Source organism: Corvus kubaryi, unplaced genomic scaffold (genome assembly GCF_017639235.1).
Source record: "Corvus kubaryi isolate FWS band 111438036 unplaced genomic scaffold, C.kubaryi_AGA036_p1.0 71, whole genome shotgun sequence".
Classification (NCBI taxonomy): Eukaryota; Metazoa; Chordata; class Aves; order Passeriformes; family Corvidae; genus Corvus; species Corvus kubaryi.
In genome coordinates, this window is record NW_024582059.1 from 3,134,680 (window position 1) to 3,147,779 (window position 13,100).

The window sequence follows — 13,100 nt, forward strand, 5'->3', positions numbered from 1 at the left end:
AACAGAATCGTAGAATCATTTAGGTTGGAAAAGACCTGTAAGACCATCAAATCCAGCTATCAGCCCAGGACTGCCAAGCCCACCACCAAACCATGTCCCTGAGTGCCACATCTCCACATCTTTTAAATACCTCCAGGGACAGAGGTGCTGGTAACCGATGGGAAGTGGCTCCGTGAGCAATTCCACCAATTGCCTCTACTGAGGATCCTTGGATGCATCCCATCCAGCCCCATAGATCTGTGTGTGCCCAAGTGGTATAGCAGGTCACTGGCCACTTCCCCTTGGATTATTGGGGCTTCATTCTGCTCCCCATCCCTGTCTTCCAGCTCAGAGGGCTGGGTACCACAGAATGACTGGTCATGTTATTAGAGACCGAGGCAAAGAAATCATGAAGTACCTCAGTCTTTTCCTCATCCTTTGTCACTATGTTTCACACCAGATCCAGTAAAGGATGGAGATTCTCCTTAGCACCTCTTGTGTTGCTAACATATTTTAATGTTTAATTGTAATTTTTAATTCCCTTTTGCAGCAGTAGCCAGATGAAGTTCTACGTGGGCTTTGACCCTTCTAACTTTCTCCCTACGTGTCCTCTTGGCATTTTTATACTCTTCCTGAGTTGCTCCCACTTCTTACAAAGGTCATAAACCCTCCTTTTTGTCATGATTTTCAGCCAAAGCTCTCTGTTCAGTCTGCTTCCTGCTCATCTTGTCTTTAGGCATGTTGGGATGGCCAGCTTCTGTACCTTCACGATTTCCCTCTTGAAGAATGTCCGGTCTTCCTGGACTCCTTTGTCTCCCGAGGGACTGTGTCTATCTGAGCCATAAGCAGGCCAAAGCCTGCCCTCTGGGAGTCCAACATAGCAGTTCCACTGACTCCCCTCCTTACTTCTCCAAGAACTGACACATATTTGAAGATTTGTGTCACTGAAACAATTTGTGGAGGAAGGAGGATGATTCAACTGTTTTGAAGAAAAATGCATAAATATGCATTCTTTAGGAAGCACTATGTGTTTGACTTCTTAAGAGTTACAGTCTTATAACCCGAGACAATCCTGAATTTCTTCTGCTGCTTCCAATATAGGGAGCCAATGTGCCTGTGGGAAAGACAGCAATTCTCATTTATTTTCCTGACACACATGGAAATCCTGCATGCAATGGAAACTGTTTGTCCTAGAGCATAGCAACATTTGTGATAGTGTAATTGGTATTGCACGTTTGTGAATGTGATTACTATATTTTTCCTACAACACAGTAACTTTCCCAAAAAGGGTTGCAGCCATAACTCTGGCCTATTTTCAGAATTTCTAATTGCTACTTCTCATCACTATAGTTTCTTTAGAATATTTTTCTTCTAGAACATGGGAAAAGAGGATTGAAACAATTAAAAGAAATTAATTGAAACAGTTGTAGAAATCTCAGAAGAGTGTTTTGTCATGCTTTGCAGTCACATTAAGGTCTTTCAACTATAATGTTTGGAGAACTCTGAAGAAATCTGGATTTTAGTGACAACAAAAAATATAACTAATGCTTTGAACTCTTTTTAAAGATTAGTGTTTCAGGGGAAGTGGCTAGTAAGAATATAGGAATTTCTAGGTGATTTGGTTTCTTTGGTAAAAACAAATTGTGCTGGTGTCCTTTTTGTTTGACATGGATACCTGTCAGCCAAGAACTGGACTGAGACCATGAGCTCATTTTAGAGCAACAGCTGTAGCACTATAATGGGAGTCAAGCATGTCTGACTTCCACCATGTTTTAATTAGAGATGCAGATGCAGGGCACTGCATTCTGCTATCCAGTATCTTGAGTCCATAAGGCAATTTGCTGAGCTCCTGTTTGATGATATCAGCTTAGTTACTGATGTTCTTCAGGCATAAAATGGAGTTACACTTCATCATGTAGCTATCCCATATGGGTTCTATAAATGTCAAAGCCCTTAGACTGTTCTACCTGCAGAACTGGAAGAAGTAGTATTTATCTGTGAGTAAATCAGATCAATATGGTATCATCTGCTGCCTTATGCTTGTGAAAGATTGACATTTGTAATTTCCTTCTCTTTTTGGTATCAGTTTTCACTACAGAGATCAGCGTGGATGGGGGGACTAGTATCCTTTTGTTGGTGGTGAAAATACTATGCTTTTAGTGGAAATAGGGAAAGAAAAAGTTAGACAGGACTCAGACTGGTTGTGTTATTCTAAAATAAACTGTGAAAGTTAAACTTCTTCTCCTTTACTTAGTAGACAGCTTAAATAATTTCAGAACTTTTAGGTATTTCTGACAGATCCTGGATGATAGATAATATGTTTACCACATTCAGCTTTCCAGTGTATCATCTGTCTTTAAATGCAAATGGAGACTGTGAAGAATGGGGAATAATAAAAAATAAGCGTAACTGCAGTTGGAAGAAGAGGTTTTGGGGTGTGGGGGAAGCATTTTAAGCACCTGGAAGAAAATGGCAAAAAGATGAGTAGCCAACTTGGATTTTTAAAGAATAAGTAATATGAAGAAAAAGGCATATATGAGAGTTATGGGCCCCATGAATAGAAGAAAAGCAGATGTTTGGGCTGTAGATTTTGATACTGTCTTGCATGTTTTGGAAACTTGGCTTAGCTAAAACAGGTATAAGCTGAATTCCAAAGTACTCTGAAAAGCATTTTCAGAGAGTGTTTACTGATTAGTTGATGTCCTTATATCAAAGTGGAAAGATATCTTACTTTTTAGGTCTGTCTTGGGGCTAGTTCTGTTCAACACTCACTGACCTGTATTGAGTAGGGTGTGCTGACTAAATAAGCAGAAATCATAAAACTCAAAGACTGCTGGGAGGGCAGAATTAGGATGCATAGTGATCCTAACAAATCAAAGAGTGGTCTGAAAAACTGGGCTGGTTTATTCTTCCTGGGAACAAGTGCAAAGTATCAATGCTACTCAAGCAAAATAGCTGACAAAATGTGGGATGCCTCAGAGTAAGTCCTTGGGTTCTTTTCCACCACAAGCTGAAGAGGAGTGCAGATTGCCTTTTGTGCAGCAATACAACATCATGTGGAGATACTGGCAAAACTTCTAATAACCGAGTACAGGAGGCATAAAATTGAGAAAAGGAACGAAGCAATTTTGTTTCTGCATCAATAGTAGGTAGAATTTCAACAGCGGCAAGGAAGAGTTGGAGTAGTACTAGAAAAATCTTTAAGCATAAAATAGTTTACTACTGGACTAGATAGTCTATGCCAGTGATGGAATTTCTGCTTTGTGCAGCTTTAAGAACAGGCTTGGCAAATGTCTGTTAAAATTTGCAGGTACCTTTGGCTTGTTTTGGGATGAGTGGTTTCTTGAGGTGTCTTTCAGCGACTGCCCATCTTTATTATTCCATAGCTGAGAACAAAACTTTTGACCTTCCAAACATCAAGGCTCTGTGTCTTTAAAAATAGTTGTGAAAGGTCTTTGTGAATAGCTAAATCTGTCCTTTAAAACTATCCCTGCAGTGCAGTTGTGGGACAAAATCCTGCTGGCCTTGGTTCAGTCTGAAAAATCAAGTGGTTTTATGAGCTAGACATGACAGCAGAAAGTAGCTCCATTAACTGCCTACTGCCAGAACAGAAAATGAATTAGCTGTTGGAGCAAGGAAAATAGAAGTGTATGGAGGAATGTTTAAGGCCTTTTTCTTTTCAAAGTTTTATGTTAGTCCTTTAACTAAATGTGTTATAATTAGACAGCTGTCAGTATAGCTGTTGTATTAGAACAGGGCGATGAGTGGTATGGAAGGAGCCTGTGATATTTTTAGGAAGTATTTTGCTAATGGAGCTTTCTCTCTGTTTTCCCCCTCTTTGAGCTGGAGCAGCAGTAAGACACTGAAACGTTTCTCAATTACACGGACTTCCTCAGACACCTCCTTTCAGCAACTCTGCTTCACTGACCTGTGGAATTTAACTTCTTCAGTGTTTTCCCCAAGTGTGTCTGCCTGTCTCTGCTACAGCTGGTTGTTAAACCAGCTCTGAATGCTGTGTTTCATCTCCTTTTGCTTGTCTGATTCTGGCCTGAGCTTTGTCAAGGTCTTTATCCTATAGTCTTTCAGCAGCTGCCATCCCTTGTTCCTTTGCTGTCATTCCAGCCTTCTGAGTTTCAGGATACCACTGTTGGTTTTGATTGCTGTCTTTCTAACTGCTGTGGTATTTCTGCCTTCAAAGGGTATTATTTATCAGTCTCCTCAGCTCTTTCACTTCCTTATTCCTCCTCACTGGTACTTGCTCTTTTATCATACTGAAATCCATCACTTAGCCCCACCAGCCACTGGAGCCTGTCTATGGGGCTTGCTCCTCTTAGTATTCCTACCTCTGTTCCTTCTACTCCGTCTACAGGTCCTTCAATTTTCCCTGCTGACCATTGTCTGAGCTACTTTACCCTGCACTGACTCCACACTTCATTAGCTCCTGCTATCTGTGGCAAAGCTTAACCTCCTGGCTTCTCTCCTGCTTTCAGCCTCTCTCATCCTCTGGTTGTTTCTTTGTCTGTTCCAGTTTTCTCTTAGCTGTCTCATATCTTTGTTTTTTTTGTTCTACACTCCACACCATCTGTTGTGCTGCTGCCTGCATGACTCATCCTGAAAACAATAAAAATCCTGCTGCATTCCCAGTCGTTACACTAGGGAGCCAACGAAGGCACGCCAAAATCTACATCAACAGCAGTCAAGCCAGGGTCCTCATGGAATTCAGGTACAAAATTTTTGTTTAAATCAATAGAAGTTAACTGCCAAATACATCTGAGAATCCTGCCAAAGCTTCATCACAACTCTAAGAAAAGGAGGCCGTTGTTTCCTGGGGCTGGATTTAAAAACACCTCTGCAGGGATGATCTGCAAGGTCTTAAGTTTCTTAGCGAGTAACTTGAAAAAAACATTTTTTTCTTCACATACAGTTACTGAGTGTTTTATGAGCATAGACAACATATGCTCTGTACACAATAGAACAAGCTAAGAAAAATCTGTCACAAATACCAAGATTCACATACACAGTAAACAAGGCAATAAATATGAAAGCTCATAAAACCAGGGAAATGGAACATTCCACCAGACCTTCTTTAAAGGTACACAAAGAACATAATGCTTAAAACCACTGTTGATTAATAAAATATATTTAAATCATAGTTTGGTTCCATAGCCTAAGGAGAAACAATTTCAGATGTATGAGGAAGAATTTTTCCCTCTAGTGTTTTAAAAGGTAGCTAAAATACTGTCACCTTAAATATTTTTTTGTCTCATCTAACATCTAGGTAAACCCAGGCTATACTTCACTGAAATCAATGGAGACAGACCCGTGCAGAGGGAAATAATGCTTGTAGAATTTTGGATGTGTCTAGGGGTTGTGTTTAACCACAGCTTGTTTACCTGACTGTGACTGAACAAGCCTAATTTTACTTGCTTTGCATGGTCAGTACAAGGTTTTGCCTTTGTGCAGCTACATTTGGATAATGTCTTTCGGTCTTGACACCTTTAAATTTTACCTTTCTGCTGCTCCAATCCCCTGTTAAGCTGTTGGTTCCCCACTGGATGGCAGTCCCTGCAACGTTATTTACTCTGAGAAGGAAAGCCCGGCTTTAAAGCAGAGAACTGAAATCTCAGACTGCTTTGTAGATGAATATGTACGCAAAATGTTATGGCTGTGAGTATATTTGCATTCTTTTTTCTTGTTGCTACAGTATGAGTGTGTGAAAGATTTTTCTGTACGTGTCTTTCACTCAAGTTCATTTTCCAGCTGAAAATTCAAGGCTTAAAACCATGCAAGAGGATAACAACTTGCACTTCTGTGCATCAGTCCAGCCAAAAATTTCAAAGCACTTTACACAGACTAGGTCAATTAAGAAGTTAGTGTGTGTGTGTGTGTGTGTGTGTGTACATGTGGAATTTATACATAGCTCATAAAAGGGAAGAAAATCTGGAGTTTTAGAAAGTCATGTGAATTACACAGAATTACAGTGCTTACCTAGAAAGATAAAAAAATAAAGCTTCACTGTTTTGATTGAACATCCACTATATATCTGAGGGTGGGGATGGAATTCAATGGCTTAAAGGAACAGACTCTTTAAAATATAGTGGGTACGCAGATCAGAACTACATAGTACTGAAATTATGACTGATGTCCTTAAATTAGAAGTCAAAGCATAGATTGCAGAGGTAGAGAAAACCATGTGGACTTTGCCAGGATTTTCATGTGTATGGTTATAAAGGGTTTTGTAGGATGAGTTTACTGCCGCAAGGTTTTAGAAAAAGTGCTGCCAAAACCTGGGGCTCTCTGTGCTGGCATCTGCCTGGAAGCGAAAGGTGAAAAAGTATTGCTACAGCCCCCATAAAATACTTCAATCTCTAAGATGCATTTCTCTAAGGTGGAAAGGTTTGCACCCTAGTATATTTTTAAGGCAATGAGAGTCTACTGTTTCACTTGGATAGAAATTTATATGACAGCTTATTACAAATAAGTCCTGTAGAGGTCTCTTCAAAAGTGAAAGGGAGATAAATGAAAATAGGAAGAAGAATGTGTGCTTATCAGTGCCTGGAGAAAAGGCCTCTTTCAACACCCTTTACAGATGCCTATGTCTGAGCATTTCAAAGCGCTGCTGTCACACAGGTGGCTGGTTTTGTGCCCCTTTTAGAGATGTCATGTCGAGATGGTAAAGTGACTAGCTTAAAGTTATGTAGCAGCTTAATTACAGTGCTAGGAATAAAATTGAGATCTAATTGTCAGCTCCACATCCTACCAACAGCGCTGGGGACTGTCAGCAGCAAGCATTCACTGAAGTTTCTACAAAATGTTTTTTATTCTAGATATTTTCAGGGTAACAATGGCTTTTTAAATGCTTTTGTCAAGAGGCACTTTCTCTAGAAAAAAAAAATGCAGCAACATTTTATTGAAGGTTTAAGCACAGTACGTCCAGCTTACTGGTTTGTTGGCAAGCTCTGTCTCTTCTGTTTCCTGAAATGTAGTCTGTTTCTCTGCAAGATCATTCCTTCACCCTCCTTCACAACTCATATATTATTGAAATAGTTACTCCCAACTCTCTCCAATTAGTTCATTGTGCTAAACTTTCTCCCTTGATAAATTTTGAAAGGAGCTCTCAAATTTTCAGTTCTGCTGGCCTTTTTGCTTATGCCCCATATACTTCTGCTTAAATATCATGTTATTCTTTTCCAAGCACACCTTGCTTTAAAACTGCCTCTGACCCCGTGGTACCTTCAAAATTAGAGGACTAGAGTCCAGCTCCGGAGCTGAGACCAGCCCGATGGTGCCCCTCCATCCGCCCCTGTTGCCCATCTGTTTGCAGATCGCCCAAGGGCAATTTGTAAGCTCCTCGGGACAAGGGCAGCCTCTGTTTCTGCCACACCTTGTCCAAGCGAAAGACTCCTCAGCACTTTGGTTACACCCATAGTAGATTTTCCATTAATTAAATTTTATCACGCAAAACCCTATCACCAAATTCCTGACCAACTGTACTGTTTATTTCTGTCTGATTGAGGTTTCAGATTACTTCTTTCTAAAGCTGTCTTTGCCACTTTTCCAGAGGTTTCCACATCCGGCTTTCCTTTCCTTTTCCTCCACCCTCCTCCCCAGCTTTCTGCTTGCAGGGAAATGCTGGTGCCCTCATTAGTGTGGCCCATTTCATTGCATTTCTGAGGCCTTTATTCAAACCCCGGGCCAGCAACTTTCTCCCTGTCTGTTTTTGAGCTTTTCTGTGCCTGGGAGCATGCCCCGACACACCCTCCATTCCTGCCCAATCCTTTTCCATGCTGACGCAATTTGGTTTTTTTGCCTGCTGCCTGTCCTGAGATAACCTTATTCACTATCCCCATGTAGTCACATCCTCTCCTTTAGGAAGAGCGTTCTCTCCTCAGCTGGAGAGGTCTTGCTTGGGCAGACTGCTGCAATAACGTGCAGACTGTGGGTAGATAATCTGGGAGACAAAGCATGTTACTTTTTATTGTACTTCAAGCTGACACCACAGGCAGAGGCAAGTTCTGCACAGAGTAGGGCAAACAGCCACATGGTAAGGAAGCTCCAGCAGCTTCAGTGCAGTTGGACACGTGCATATTCTTTCTGAGTGACTGTCCCGTCAGAAATGGTGAGGAGAAGGAAAGATTGCAGGAATTTAATGATTCAGTACTTAACTGCAGGGGAGGCAGGATATTCAGTCATTGTTGATTTTTTCACTTCTTAGGCTGAGGAAAATACCCCTAAATAAAATGTGTCCCACATGGTTAGAAAGACCAGTTGTCCATTGAGGATAAACTTGGAGTACAGTCCAAAGCCTTGTTCCTTACTGAGATAGAAACTTCTTTATGGTGTGAATACACACGAGTGCAGGGTTTTGGTTTGGACAGCTGTAAAGACAGTCATGGCCCAGTTGTGACTGGCATCCAGATATATATCACAGGGGCATCATGCTTGGAGATGTCATTTAAGGCTTTTCTCTTGTATGGACAAGTGTTTATAGACTTCCCCAATGCATAGACTGGAACCATAATTTGTGCTCTGGATTTCAGGTGATAATCTATGAGTTGCTGTGTTGCTCTAATAAATTCACAACTAATTATGTCTGCCTGAAAAGTCCCCTGTATTCTCTTGTGTTCATTTATGAAGCGGACTTGCACATAGATTAAGTACCAGTATACAAGAGGAGGTTGCTGTAACTCACACCTACTTTGCCATAACATGGCTTTAAAAGGTTTTATTAAAGACTTTTTGTAACTGAAACACCCTTTCCCTGTACGTATTTATCTGTTTTGTATTAGGGTCTTGGATGAGACTTACTATAGGGAGCTTTGTGTTATGTCTGCACTGCAGGAGACATGCTTGAGTGCTATGGAGCACCCTGGGTTCACACATGAGCATTAAGGCAGCTCCGTGCTGACTGCCCTCCACACAACCTCTGACGCTAGCGGCCTTTGATGATTCCCATTTCACATCTGCATTTTCTTATTGATTACAGAGTATACTTTTTGAGGTTACTGTTATTAAAAATACCTGGTCACTGCTTGTTCTGCGGCGATGCTTGGAGGAGCAAACTCCCATTGGGTTTCACTGCTTTGGCTATGCAAACCCAGGGATGACATTGCAGAATTCACAGGAGGTTGGGTAGGGAGGCAAGAGGAGTCTGATGATTAGAGAGCTCCTCCTCTAGAGGTACTGCCTGCTTCATCCCTCCAACGTGGAGTCTCAGGCGAACTTGCCGACACCATGGAATTGAAACTTTTTGGCACCTGCCAGAAGATTGTCTATGACACATTTCAGGAAGCACTTTCACCACAAATTTGACATGTTTTCTCTTTGAGAAATATCTGCTACGCTTTAATTCTTACCTGGTTTTGCATTTTGGGAGGATCTTTCCTTTGCTGATTTTCGGATGGAACCTCATTGCTCTACATTTTCCTTAGATCCATTGTCCTCTAGGGGCATGGAAAAATTCTGTGGTGGGAATTGCTTCTGGGTGGACTGTGGGTATTTATGTCTGTGAAAGTTGGATGTTTTGCAGCCTGTGAACATAAACTTCTTTTAAAGCCAAACAGCTTGAGAAATATAATTGCACTATATTATTTGATGACCTTTGACTTTTCTTATCAATGCAGTACTTCTTTTGCTGATGAAAGAAAGACTTGGGAAATGTACTATCTTGGTCAAAGATCTGTCATATGATTTAGATTCACTAGAGAGTGACCACCAGGATAGCAGAGGATGTGGGTTGTTTTGAATAGCTTCTCTATATCTGTCATTTGTCTATGTGACTGTTGATATTATAAGTGTAAAGGGCTAATGTAGCCCCAACAGGATTAGAGATCTGCAGGAAGGCAGACTATACTTAACCTAATTACTGAAATGTTTAGTCAGCCAGTTCAGACACTAAAACATATTTTTTTCCTGAGTCGAAAGAGGACATCCAGTACAGGGCAAAAGCAGAATTATACAGTTGCATGAGCAACAGAGCCTGCTGACTGGCTGAATCAGTCTTATCTGCTGTAACTAACAGAGAAGAGAGAAGAATGATAAAGCCTCAGGGGAAGGGCAAGAGGAGACACAGATATTTACCTCCTACTCCTTAAAAAGAAAGTTCTTTGCACCAAGGGAACTCGATAACTAGAGGTGATGCTTGGAGGGAAGTGCACCTTGTATTGCTGTGGAAGATGCAAAAGACGCTGAGGAGAGTTTAGGCAGCTGAGCTGGAGTCCTGCGCTCATGTTTCAGATGCACAGAGCAGCAATGGTAGGTGTGTCTCAGCTGGTGCAGAGCTACCAGGTGGATGCTGACATGAATTAGGTTATCCACATGCCACAAGACAGGGCCATGCAGGGATACTTGCAGGAGTGCTGGAAGCAGCATAGCTGCGTCAGCTTGGTGCCACAGAGATATAAAAGCCTGTTCAGTATTTAGGTACTAATGTTCACTGTACTGTGCTGCTTCAAGACCTGGAAATGACTCACTTGGTGATACCTAGATCTCAATTTTGCTGTGTAGCATAGCCTGTGTATTTCATTTAATCTGTGAGTAAAGCAGCTGAGGTTGAGAATTTCCTTTTGACAAATTAATTGTAAGGGACTAGGAAGGTGGAGTTTTGGCAAGAGCATCTATGGATTGTGATGGAGTCTTGGAAAGATGTGCCTTAAGGTCTTGAGGAGCCTGTCAGGGAGAGAGAAAGGACGCCGTTGCTGAGTCTGGAGAGTAGTTTCAGGCCAGATGTAGCATCCCAGAATGAAAAGTCCTCCCAGAGCTGTAGGAAGCAAAATTGAGGTCTAATATCAAAACATGCTGACTGTTCACAGAATGATCTCTGCCAGTATTGTAATAATTTTCTTGTAGGTTTTTTTTATGAGCATCATTTAGTTGTTGTTATCTCTTTGGCCTATTTTAAGCTTTGCAAGAGAAAATAGATCCTTATGGGACTCCCATTGATACCAATAAAAATCAACAGCGCGTGTCAGTGAAATCCTGACTGAATTCAAGTTTTCCCTGCAACACCATTTACTTCCAGATTTATCCAAGAAATTAATTCTTTCCTTCTTTTATTTGATAAAAATGTGTGTTCAATTGCTTGCAGTTAGCAGCATGACAGTAATAAGCCATTAAAAGAAGGATAGGGACTTTGGAGATGAGCTCAGGAAACTCGTCAGGGACTGGGGGCAGTGATTGTGAGGGAAGCTGACGGAAGCTCTGGCAGAACAGGTGTGGTGAGGAAATGTGGAGTTAGACAGGGAGGGATAAATGGGAGGAAGGGAGGAAAGGCAGCTGTATCCTGGGATTTGTAGGTGGTGACAAGAAAACTGTATTTGCTGTGACAGTGGATAGTGAGCAAGCGGGACATCTGTCATCTTTACTTGTCAGGTCTGTGGAAAATACTGTTAGAGCTTCAAAGTCATATTGCCTTTTCAAAATGAAATGATCAAATACCATGTTTCACGGAGGACCATTGTCTACCTTAATCCCATGCATGATCTTTGCCTTTTTGCCCTGGTTTCTTAATTTGCTCAGCTGTTTTGTGCACTCTTATCAGACATGTAAGAGCCAGGCCAGCATTTCTCATCATTATCAAGGATGATACTTTGAGCTCTAAAGCAGCCACACGTGGGTAAAAGGCTTGCAATTTGTACTATTTATTAGCTACTGTTTTCCAGAGCATGAAAATCAGTGAAGCTTTATAACCCTATTGTAAATTGGAAAAGACAGACTTTTAACTGATGAAGACAGCAATGGCAATGAAATATGCATTATGAAACCGTGAGCGTGTTCCTTTATCACAGAACACTGTTGGGAAATGCATTAACTGTTAACCACCAGTTAACAGGCAGGTCAAGCAGACAAGCCAAATGTAAAGGTCTATTACCTCTTTCAGCAACCCTAGGAATGACAGCTCAGCCTGGAGGCTGGCGTAATTCAACCAGACCTTGTCACTGTGCTTGCCCTGCTGCCATATATTTTGTAGTGAATTGGGAAAGACCATCACTTGGTGTCTGGAAATACTAGAATGATCAGCAGTTACTCTCAGGAATACTTAATCAAAGCCAATGAGTCTTCTCTATGAATAAATATAAACTCTTTGATGTGCATCCACATAAAAAAAATCAATTGCTATAAAATATGACTATGAAATGTATGGAAAATAGCAGTTAGTTGTATTTCAAGTGACCACTGACAGGTTATGGCTTTATGAAAAAGGGCTTTAAATCCTCAAAGAAGGGATGAATTAAAAAAGAGGGTAATGATTAAAAGTAAAGAATTTTGCTTGGGAAAACTATTAGCAATTCATTAAAATACCTGAAAGGCAAAATAAGTTGGTTTTGCTTTTTGTTGTGTTACTTTGGTAAGTTATGTGTACGAGTTTTCAAATTTAGCATTGCCTTGAGTATAATTAAATATGTTTTGGAGGTATAAGGAAAGCAAAGTATGGAAATATGTTCTAGAAGGAATCTGAGTCTTGTCCACTGAGCTTTCCAGAACTGTCAAAATGGGGGTGATGTACAAGACCATGGCCCAAAAAAGTGGCAAGATAGAAGTATTTCTAGTTACACCAGAAAAAACTCTACTCTTGGCAAATAGTAAAAGTAAAGTTTCAGAGAATATTTGAACCAGTCTAAGTGTGCTGCTTTTTTTAGTATAATTCTGCAGTTTTCTGAATCCTCAGTGAGTTTGTTCAAACCATGAGAGCAGAAAACTAAACCATGAAAAAAGAGTGATTCGTTTTCTGCCAGCTAAGCTTCCTGACTTGGTTCTCCACTGCATCAGATGGGTGCCTGTGCTGGCCAAAGGGAAGGGTGGGAAGACACAGCCAGGGGTCCAAGGAGGAGAAATCATTGTTTTGAGCAGCAACTAACCATTCAATAAGGCACAGTTTTACTGTATGGCAAAGTCAAAATTAACTCAAATACTATGCAAAGGGGAGGTTCAAAGTAATGGGTTTTATCTCATTGATTGATAGGAAATTTTGTGATCTTTTTCTGGGAATTGTGCTCACCTCCGAGTTGTAGCATATAAAAAAGTTTGCAAGACTTAATATTTTATATTAGGGTAGTCACAGAAAATTGAAGTAGAGAATAAAATATTTTTGAAGTGAAATGAAGGGGATTTGGAAACACGAA